This window comes from Panthera onca, chromosome A3 (genome assembly GCF_046562875.1).
Source record: "Panthera onca isolate mPanOnc1 chromosome A3, mPanOnc1 haplotype 2, whole genome shotgun sequence".
Taxonomy (NCBI): Eukaryota; Metazoa; Chordata; class Mammalia; order Carnivora; family Felidae; genus Panthera; species Panthera onca.
Window position 1 is genome coordinate 51,993,545 of NC_138341.1, and position 11,493 is coordinate 52,005,037.

The window sequence follows — 11,493 nt, forward strand, 5'->3', positions numbered from 1 at the left end:
CCACCCTATCTCATACTGGAAAGCTTTGGCCTTCATTCACTTTCAAGTCCTTTAAAGATCTGAAAAGAGCTGTTATGAAGAGAATATTTGCTGCCCTCCAAAACTTCATCTCTCCTGATTTGGGCAAGCATCTGGACTATACCTCCCAGCCTCCCTTGCAGTTATGTGCAACCACATAACTAGTTATGTCCAATGATACTTTACAGCAGAAGCAATTGCACCATTTCCTGGCCTGACCCATAAACTTCTCCTATGCCCCCACTCCTTGTTCTTCCCCATCCTGCTGACCAGGATGTTTACACCCAGAGAATTGGAAGCCATGTGTTGCAGATGGCAGAGTTATCACCAGTGGGTTTCCTGGTGCAAAGAGAATTAATGTACAAGAGAGTGATACGCATGAAGCATTCCCCAAGCTTATTTGGCTATGTAGCATTTTATCTGTGGTTTATGTTGCAAAATATCGCAGCATGGCATTCAAATCCCTCCATGCCATGGCTCTAGCTGACCTTTCCATCCTTATATTCTGCTGCTTCTGTCTATCAATCTTGTGCTCCAAACAAACTTTCCTAGAATCTGTTGGATTTCTGGGAAGCCAGAAATACCCAGGGATATGAGGAACAATGGCAAGCAGGTTTATGAACTTTGCCATAACTTGTCCTGCCTCTAGCTCTGGTATCTCCTGCCTCTAAATTGTTTTCTCCTTTCCATGAGCTCCTCCACACTGACCAAGTCTTTCTTTCATGACCATAGCAGCCTTCCATGGTACCTACATTGTCCCTACTCTTCCTGTACCCTATGAGCAAATGGTGCCTGTCACAGTCATTGAAGAGTACACAAATATTCCAGTTCTTCTCTTTCTAGGCACCTGAGAAGATTGCACTTCTTTGCTTCTTTGGAAAGTAGTCTTGTTTCAGCCAATAAAATGTAGGCAGAGACAATATGTGTCACCTCTGAGCAATGTACCTAGAATGTGAGTACAAAATTCTGTTGTTGAAAGCTACAGAAATTTTGGAGTCCATAACCTAGCCCAAGCTGACCAGTACAGAAACAATGCATGATTCATCACATTCTCTCCTAACTGCCACAGTGATGCTAAAAGCACACAGAATTGGACCCTCCACCAGCACAGCCCATGGGTTACTATGAGAGCAGAACCACCTTTTAACATATAGTATGAGAATTAAACTTTCACTATATAAACTCCCAAAGATGTGGGGGCTATTTGTTACCACAGCATAACCCAGCCTATTCAAACACTTGTCTTTAGATGCTCTACATATGTATCTGTCTTATGATTTTGATTGATATTCTCATATTTATAATATTGTGTTTGTCGTTGCTAAATCCAGTATCATTGCTCCCATTGTCAATACCACCATCTTACTATCATGAAATCCACCATCTTGGCCATAGTCACTCCAGCATCACCACCACTGTCAAATCTATCATCACCGCCAACATTCCCACCATTATCACCACTATCACTTCCACCTTCGTTGCTCTAATTACCAGTGCCATCCACATTACTATCACTTCCGCTTGTTTGATTCCCATTACTGCCATCAACCCCACTAATACCATGTTTCTCATCATGCCACTGTCACCACCATATCACCTCTACTATCACTGCTAATACCCCCTTCTCTAACATCTCCATCTTCACAGCCACTATCACCTCTATCATCATGAATAGTCGCCTTCATCATCCCGCTAGAATTATTTGCACCATTACTTCCAATACCATCGTCAACATCACTTCCACTATCGCTAGCCCCATCACTGCATCTATCACTTGTCTAGTCACTCCCTCTGTCATGCTCATTATAAATCCCCATTGTCATGCCTCTTCCTCATCTCTATCAGCGCCATCATCACACTGTCACCTCCAGCTTCACTGCTATCATCACTGTTGGATTCTAGAAGATACTCACAGCTCTCCCCTCCCTCATTGCTCTACATTCAAGGAGGAGCACTGCAATAGTTACTCAGGTTTAAGAATATCTTACAGTGCACTGTGTTAGTCAAGGAGATGGAGTGCCAGACTGAACATCTAGCCCACATGGGTGCAGTATGAGGGCTAGGCCTTGCTCCCCCAGGGAGAAGGCCCAATCATCTCTCCTTATTTTTGGCTTGAACTTTTTCTCCCCATTCCTCTCTCATTCTTCCATGTGGCAGCCACATGGTCCTGGAAAGGCTTGAGAAATCAGAGTAAATGCAAGATGTTTCTGTGTTTCTTGCTCTCCCTTTTGTGGCTTTCTGGTGAATGTGGACACATCCAAGACTTGGGTTTGGACCTAGAGGCAGTAGATGGAACAGGTCTTTCAGCTGATTTTGGTTCTGAGCCATTTGGACTGACTTATTTGGTCAAGAAGTTCTCCACATAATCTAGCATGGCTCACTAGAGTTCTCATTTTTATATTCTATTTAAATCTTTATTTTTTTAATCAAAGTAATACATGTACATATTTTTGAAAGTAAAATGTTCTACAAGGTTTATAATGAAAACCATAAGACTTCTCCAATCCTGCTCACTTTTGAGTCCTCCTTTCCTGAGGCAAGCACTTTGAATTATTTTAACTCTTTCCTCTAGGATTTACTTCCATATTTCTATATGACATGGTAATACTGATATTTCTTATATTTTTCAGTATTAGGTTTTATCTATTGACCATCTACTTATGGAAGATGAATATTCAGCTTTCTTACACCATCTCTCTTTCTCTCTCTAACACACATACACACACACACACACACACAATATTGCTATTTGTTACAGTATTATTCAGGATTTGCATTACTATCACTATATAACTATCACAATTAAACTACTTTTCCTTTCTTATACAGCTGTTTGTTTTCTCTTGGAAATAATAATTATTTTGATTTGCCATTTGCTTAATTTTCCATGTATCATTTGCTAATTTATCTCCAAGGTTTCCAATGGAACTGAAATTTTCCTTGGAATGTACATTACTGCCAGTTTCATTTTCTTCTTGGAGACCTCCCTCCTGGAGTCCTACATCCTCATGGCTAACATGGACTGACCATTCTCTACATATTTTATATGACTGTCATCCTGACACTTTCCTTCATCATCATTTTCAAACTTCCCTTTGTCTCTATCCTGATCATGGGGTCTTTTGTCTCCTTCTTCTCCCTTGGTTTACTGCCCAATTAAGGTGGATAACATTCCCCAAGATCTCCTGGAAAATTCTGTGTAGGAGGTAAATTTGTAAGACCATTAGTGTCCAAAGGTATCTTTATTTTTATTGCTGTACTCAATTACTAGTTTGCCTGGATATAGAGCTCTGTGGAAATCATTTCCCTCAGGATTTAGACACATCGTTCATTTTCTTCTACCTTACATGGTAGTTGTAGAGATCTGTGATACAATTCAAATTCACAATAATTTGTAAATAAACTTCTTTCCCCTCTCTGAAAACTTTTAAAGTTTTGGGTGACTTTGGGGTGAGTTGTTTTTGTTTTTAAATTCAGTTTGCCATATACTCATAGAAAAAAATTGATCTGTAAGTTTATGTTCTGTAGTTCTAGGAAATTTTCCTCCTTTTTAAATTTTCTCTCTAGGACCAAATTTTTAGATGCTGCTCTTAGACTGACCATCTAACTCTTTCTGTCAATTTCCATTTCTTTGGTCTACTTTTGGGGACTTTGTCCTGACTTTATATTATATTCCAACTCTTCTTTTGATTTTTTAATGGAATAAGGATGTTATATTTGTATGTCCAAGGACTTCCTTTCTTCCGCTCCTTTTTGAAAAAATCACCTCTAGTTCTCATTAAAAGAAGGCATAACCTTCTTTTATCATTTTAAAAATGTTAATCATAGTTTCTGTGCTTTTCTTCTTCACTGTTTTTTTGTATATTCCCTTTTCCTGTTCGTTGGTTTGGATGTCTGCCTTTCATGTTGAAGGCCCTCCTCAAATATCAAGTAATTCTTAGCTGTCCATTCATATTGATATGTGAAGCACTGCAGTTCTGATTGGAAGTGGTGGAAGGAGAAGAGAGAAAGTTGTTGACATGTGGGCCTTACCAGAGGGTAATTGAGTGGGACTTGCAGATTCACAGGGAGACCAAATATCAAAACCGGTAGGTCTTTTCTCTTGGGAAAATCAGTTACCCTGGGAAACTTTCCTCCAATATCTTGCCTGTGTGGTGTTAACCTGGCTTACACTTTTCTGGGGACTGATGAGGAAGAGAGCTGAGAGCCTCATCTTTCAGGGAACAGGTTTGTCTTTAATCCGTAATTTTAGAATGGCTCCTCTCTCCTCCCGTGGCTGTGCCTGGTGCTCGTACATCCAGAACTTTTCAGGTTCAACATCTCAGAGCATAAATCTTCTGTCTTCTACCAGCATGGAAGGGGATGATTACCTGGATGCATAGGGTAGAGGAATAAATCTGGAATGGGGAGGTTCCTACTGCTTTTTTTTTTAAAACTTGTAACCAATCCTCCCATTTTCCACCCTCATTCTGAACCTCTGCCTTTGGAAGTAACTGATGCCTCCAATTCCCAGACTTTTCTGGGAATCTGTGGCTAAAAATGTTTTGCTACCTATTGGTTCTTGCCATCTACCCCCACAACCTTGTGGGCTTGAGTTTCAGTTTTCTGTGGTCTGCTAAGTCAGGTACCACACATCCATACACTTTCTGATTCGCAAATTCTTGATTTCTCTTGTCTGCTGCTATTCCCTCTCCCATTCTCTCTTTCCCTGTGGGTTTATGCCTTTCTTTTTTAAAAAAGCCCATTAATGCCATGTTAGTGGGGCTTCTGGAAATAGCCAAGATAAACATGTGTATTCAATCAGCAATGATTCAGAAGTCTAATGTTTTCTATTGCAGTTTAGGGCCAGTGTAACAGTTAATCATAAAGCGTTCTTCCACCTTGCTTTGCCTGCCCCCTCTGTGCCTTTCTCCTTGAGTGGATAACTGTTGAAGGTAATCCTGGTCACAGAGCACCATATCTCACCATGACTCCAAATCAAATGAAACAATCATCCCAAACCACACAGACATCATCACCTCTAACATAGGCTTTATAACCACCATCGCCATCACTATTAGCCTCATCCCTGGCATTTTCCTCACATTTACTTCATTGTAGCCTATACTACCATCTCCACCACTACACTCGTAATCACCTTAACAACACTCTCCATTACCTACGCCATAGCATCCATCACCACTGTAATTTCTGACACCATCTCCACTCCCTCCGCCATCATCTCATCATGACTACCATCAACTTCACTGTCACTGCTGCCATAATTTTCACCAAAACTTCTACCATCTTCTCCAACATTATCACCTCTAGAATATTTTTAACTATATATTGAATATATTCTTCCAGATGAGTTGTAATAGTGATTTTCAGTAATGTGGGGGAAGGAGTGATTTCTACCTTGGAACACACAACATCCTTCTTTTGACAAAGAGAGGGGTACAAAAGAACCTAGTGGTTTCTCCAGCTTAAACCACCTACATGGGAAGAGGGAGGGGGAGAGGGAACATTCACTGAGCCCTTTCTAGGTAATAGGCATCCTACTAGGCACATTAGTTAGCGTATTTTCTCCAGTAAGAATCATTGCTCCAGTTTTACAAGGAGGAAACTGAGATTCCCAGATGCTAAATAACATACTCAAGGCCACACAATTAATAAGTGGTGGAGCCAAGATTCCAACCCTGTGTGACTTCAAAGTCCATATTCTTTCCATTACACTATGCTGGCAAGAAATCTCAGGAGCTTGGTTTAAGCACAATGGGTTATGACTCTGAGCAAAGAGAGCTATAGTCATGGTCCCTGATCCCAGGGAGACCTGATCTGATGAAGCAGAAAGAAGTCTCTCTCTCAAAAAGACTATTATCTGATGAAGAAGTTTCAATCCCAGCCTCACAAAGTCTATGCCCTGTCTGAAGGCCTCACTCAAGCAGTTCTTCACAGTGCCCAAGGCTGCCACCTCTCCCTGACCTTGAGTTCCCAGAGGGAGAGGGAGGGAGTGTGGACATCCAGTCCTGGGAATGCCTGGGGTTGAGAGAGCTGAGTTATTTTGGGATTGTTTACATTTGGAATCTTCCTGATCTTTGGTCCCAGAAAAACACCCACATGTTGGAAACTCTTCGGAGTTATTCACTGTTGGGGTTTTTCTTCATCTCCTTCAGCTTTTTCTTCTTCTTGGATGGAAAAAAAATCTGCTAGTGATTAGTCACAACCTGTGAGGCTCAGCTTTTGACAGCCCCACTGAGAAGAGAGAGACAAAGAGGCTCAGAGAGAGGCCCATGGGCAGATGCTGCTGGGAAGGAAATGTGGTTCACAGCATTGACCTCCCGGGAAGAGGGATGGTCCATTTGCCTCTCTCTGCCAAGGGACAATCACTCCCCAGACCATGATCGTTCCATTCCAAGCCTTCATCCCAATTTCACTGGGGAGCACAGGCCAGAGCATGCATTAGAAAGAGGCCCAGGGGGTCAGGACCTGGGCAAGAAGGCTGAAAGAGAGAAAGGAGAAGCAGGTGCCAGGCACAAAGGATGCCCGCCTCTTAGGCTCCCTCTGGCCACATTCTCCAACACAACCCAGAATGCCCCATTTCAGATGGAAGTATAAACTGACAATTCCATACCTCATTGGACAGCCATTTGATCTCCGACAGGTTTTAATACATCTTAGGGCTCCTGGAAATCCCAGGGTGTGAGAGGGCCTTCTGCTTTTTTGCAAGAAGGTCGGGTGGGGCTGAGCACTGTCCACAGAGACCAGGACAAAGGGAGATTGTTTGAGCTGAAAAATTAAGGCCTGGAAGTCAGATCTGGATCCAATTTTAAAATCTAAGGATTGTGAAACATGATGGGGAGGGGGTAATAAAGGGAATTTGGGAAATCTCCCTTGGTGTAGGTCTTTTTAAAGAGGTTTCAAGGCAACAAAGGGAAAATCAATTAATACAATAAGCAATAATACGGCAAGATGGCTTAATGTCAGGGGAATGGCAGAGCCAACCCTAAGGTGTACGGGACCCCAGGAAATTTGTTTTTTTGCCAGGCTTCTGTCTACGTAAACAATTTGAGTCATTCAAAATCAGCATGTCAGCACCACTCTGAAAGCCCAGTCTCGTGTGATCCCACATAAAAAATACTTCACCAGCCAGGGGAGCAATCCACTGGCCAGACTGCCTGCCTGGAATTGAGTGTGGCTATGAGGCCTCAGGATGGCTACATAGGTATGAGTCTTATTGCCTCTTGGAGCATCTGGCCGACCTCACACATGGGATAAAAGGTTGGAGGGCACTTGAAAGAGGATAAAGAGGGAATGGGGCTCACATACATCTCAGTCCAAGCTCAAAGTGACCCACTCAGAGGGCACTGCCAGCCTTGGTCAGTTCTAAACACAGAAGGGGACCTCAAATACCTCAAGAAAAAGACTGCAAGGCATAGGGCCCTTCATGACCAAGCCTTAGGACGGTATAGGGACTGAAGGCAGTAACCCCTCAGCAGGGCACCTCCTAACTCTACAGTAAGGAGTGCTAAGGGACAGACAGCAACACCTGGTTTTTATTCTTAGCTTTGACTTTTACTGGCTGTGTGACCTTTACTGGCTCTGTTCCTCTCTGCGCCTCTGGTTCCTCATTCAGTGTCACAATGCCTACCTCAAAGAGCTGTTGTGAAGAGTAACAGCCCGGTGCTCTGGTCCTGCCTCTGCCTGGGTGGACTTGCCCACGGGCAGTATGGTCCAGGTCTAGAATCTTGCCCCTGCCTTCCAGAGTCTCCAGGCTGGGGGTGTGCTAGCCAATACCACTTCTCCTTGCCTCCAATGCTGGTCCTAGGGTCAGAGTTCTGCTTCTCTGGAGGGGTCTCTAAGGCCAGGCCCTCTGGGGGAGGGCAGAGGGCCAATCCAAAACAAGCAGTTGAGGCCAGCAGGGTTCAAGAGGCAAGCCTGACAGCAGGGGGAGGAAGGTCCACTCTGGGTCACCTAAGTGAGATTCTAGAGGATGTCATACCTTTAGAAATGCTGCCTTCTTGGACTGAAGGGGACAAAGAGGATGAAATAAGAGAAGGAGGTATGACAATGAAACCAAAGACTGAAGAGACAAAGCCATGAGCCGAGGAAAAGGACAGCATTCATCTTGGAAGAGGGAAGGAAACTGATTCTTGCCTGTGGGGGCAATTGGGCAAGAGGTTGAGGAAGTTGCTGGGCTGGGAGTCATCCTGACCTTGTCACAGAAAAAGGAGGTGGCAGCTAAGCCCTCAAAGAAAACTATTCAAGCCTCCCTCTTGATTCAGCCCTAGATGTGACTGAATCTTGGTGGCTTCCCAGTACAAGTCTACATTCTCATCCACGAAGCAGCCAGAATCTGGGGGCCAGGTGGGGAGTGAGGGCCAGGACTTGAATAAGCCAAGCATGCCCCCCCAACTCCCTTTTTATCTCCTGATTACCCCCCCCCCCCCGATACTGCATGTAGGGCCTCCTGGAAAATTCTTTCTGATGTCATCTCTGCTCTTGCCTGTGGAACTGGACTTAGATGCCCTAGGGTTCTCAGCATGGTCAAGCCAAGCTAGAACAGTCCCTAGAAGTAAAGGCAAAGGAAGCCCTTGGCAACGACCCAGCAAGGGCTCCATAGGAACCTGTCATGAAGACACTCCATGTGGTTGCCATCCCCAGCACTCTATCCTGGTAGGTGGCTAGCCTGGCCATCCGCCCCCTCTCTTCACATTGCAGGGCTCTCTAAATCAGCCTGGGAGGCAGCCCCCTGGCCCAACCTCCACCTCCATTTGGAAATACCTCATTCCTCTACCTACGGCTACTTTAAAAAAAAAAATGTACTCTGCCAAAGAATTTTGTTTTCTCACTTGGAAATTTAAATGAAAGTCTTACCAAGATATAAAAAATCAATTCCATTTATAGTGGACATTCAATAACTCCAGAATGAGAGCTGAAGCTGCAGGTGCAATGTCAGACCTGCCAATGCGGCCCCAACCTGGTAACAAAATATGGGACAGGGACCGGCCCCACCCTAAGAGGAGAAAGAGTTAAGTGCCTTCTGGGTCCAGAAACCTAGAATTGAGAGAGAATGGGTCTCCGGGGTCTTAGTGGGGAGAAGTGGGGGAAAGTACTAAGAAAGCAGAGCAGATGGGGACGCCTGGATGGCTCAGTCAGTTGAGCATCTGACTTTGGCTCAGGTTCATGATCTCACGGTTCATGAGTTCGAGCCCCATGTCAGGCTCTCACTGCTGTCAGCCTGTCAGCACAGAGCCTGCTTCTGATCCTCTGCCCCCCCTGCCCCTCCCCCACTGTCACGCTCCCTCTCAAAAAATAAATAAAACGTTTTTAAAAATTAAAAAAAAAAGAAAGAAAGAAAACAAGCAAGCAAGCAGGGCAGACGAAAGAACTGCACCTGAGGGGAAGATTGAGGCCCAAAGCATGGGGACCACAGTCCAGGAGGCTGGCCCCACTCAGGCCAACCAATGCCCTTCTGCTCTAGATATCATTACCATTTACCATAACAATATCCCTTTAGATCTTTCTCATAACTAACATCTCCAGGGAGGGATGTTGTGCATTATTTCTGTCATTTTGCAGATGGAAAAGCTGAGGTAAAGCGACGACATTTGTATTCTTTCCTTGCTGATACCCTTCTTCATAGGCAGGAGCCCGATGAGGAACCCAGGGAGCAGCATGGAGCCACTTGTCCTGGCCCTGTATTTTGATAGAGCCCTGTTCCTGTCTCTCATCTCCCTGTGTGGGGTGAAGAGGAGACAAAGCTGCCCCAACCAGGTCATAGACGATAGCTCTCAACAGGACAGGAGGGGGCACTGGTCACCAGGAAGTAGCCTAACCTTCTTGACCAGGTGCCCTCACCCACACTCACCAGTCTAACTGCCTGGACCAGGGCCTCTGGATGGGACGGGTTGTGCAAGAGAACTGGCCTCTGGAGAATCAACCCTCACTCTGTCAGAGAAAGATTTAGCCTCATCTCAAATACCTGTGCTCAAATGTGCCAACTCCATTCTGCTTAGGCCACTCTGTGATGGGACTGAGACTGGGCCCAGCCTCCACCATCAGACTGGGAGCTCCCTAAAGACAAATTCTGGATCTTTCTCCCCTCCACTTTTACATGTTTAGTCCCAAGACTATTTCTTGCTTATTCTTTGCTTGTTAATACCCTATCACCCCTGCAAAAAAATGCATTTGATGGCTGATACTTTCCCCTCCCAGATACCCACCTGTCTAACTTGGATTTCCCTTCATAGACTGACAGAGATCCATGCTACGTGTTTGCCATTCGACGAGTGGGTCTGAGTGTCCTCATTTCCCAGATGGAGAAAGCAAGCCTCAAAAGGTTGGGTGACTAGCCTGTCAGGACGCAGTCAGTCCTGGACCTCTGGCCTTCCAACCTGCAGTCCTTTCCCCAGACAACCTCACCATAGCCTCCTGGTGTTCACCCCAAGTAAAATCCAGGAGCCGGCACAGGAACTGGGACAAAGAGGAGGAGGACACTGGGGCCGAGGCCTTGACCCCAAGTTCCTATTTATAATCCTTGTTCCGGAGACGGCCACTTAAACACACATTCCTGATAACTGAATAATCTTTGGCACCAAGCAAAAAATAGCCTGTGGCCCAGACCACAATTGCACAGCTGGAGCGGGGTGAGCAGGGGCGACACAGGGCCCCAATGGTGCGGGACAGGCTTCTGAGGGGGGAGAGGGGTGGCAGGCGGGGCTGGGGTTGGGACAAGTGAGTGGAACTGCAAATATAGCAGTTAAATATAGCCTTGCCGACCTGGACATGGTGCCAGCCTCCTCTACAGAGAACGTTTCCCAAATCGGCTTGGGTCTCCTTTTCCCAAAGGAAATGAGAGCTGGAGACTTGAAGGGAGGAGCAGGAGGGATCTTGATGGCGATGGAGCCCAAGGCTCTGGAGCAGTCTCCAAACAAACTGCAAACCAAGAAAAGTAGCTCTGCTGGCATCTTCGGGAACTGCCAGTTTGATGGTAGAGGCATGGCTGTGCCCTGAGGCAGATAACAGAGGACATCTCATTCCCCAAACCAGCTGATCAAGACCCCATGCATCTTCCAATTCCAGGAGGACTGATGCTGAGGCCTCTTCTCCAAGAAAGCGCAGGCCAACGCAGAAATGTAAGTGAGAGACATGGAAAATTGTGGAGTCCAGAATCCTGAGGGATCTCTGAAGCAAGCAGGAGGGGCCTGACCCAGGCAAGGGCCCCAGAGAAAGCAGCCACAGCCCCTCCCTCCCTCACCTAGCCAGCCCCAGAATGAGCCAAAGTGCTGCTTGAGCTAACACTCTGGACAAACTTTGCTCTGCTCTTAACTGTTTCCTCTCAGGACCCTTCAGCTGCTCCTTTGGGGCACAAGCTCAGTTCTGAGTTCTAAATTTTGGAAAGTCTGTGTGCCCCTTCTTCAGTAATGACTAAGACACATGACTGCAGGCCTCAGGCCCTCCTGCCTACATGGAGGCATCCCCTGTATTCTGAGG

At 45.5% G+C, this 11,493-nt stretch overlaps 1 long non-coding RNA gene across 1 annotated transcript in view; it reads right to left on the reverse strand.

The window, feature by feature from the left end:
- LOC132694538 (uncharacterized) overlaps positions 1-10,437 on the reverse strand; it is a 165,660-nt gene extending 155,223 nt beyond the window's left edge. The window contains exon 1 of the long non-coding RNA XR_009617351.3: positions 10,224-10,437. This is a non-coding gene — a long non-coding RNA (uncharacterized LOC132694538). The remainder of the gene's footprint in view (positions 1-10,223) is intronic.
- Between the last annotated feature and the right edge of the window lie 1,056 nt (positions 10,438-11,493).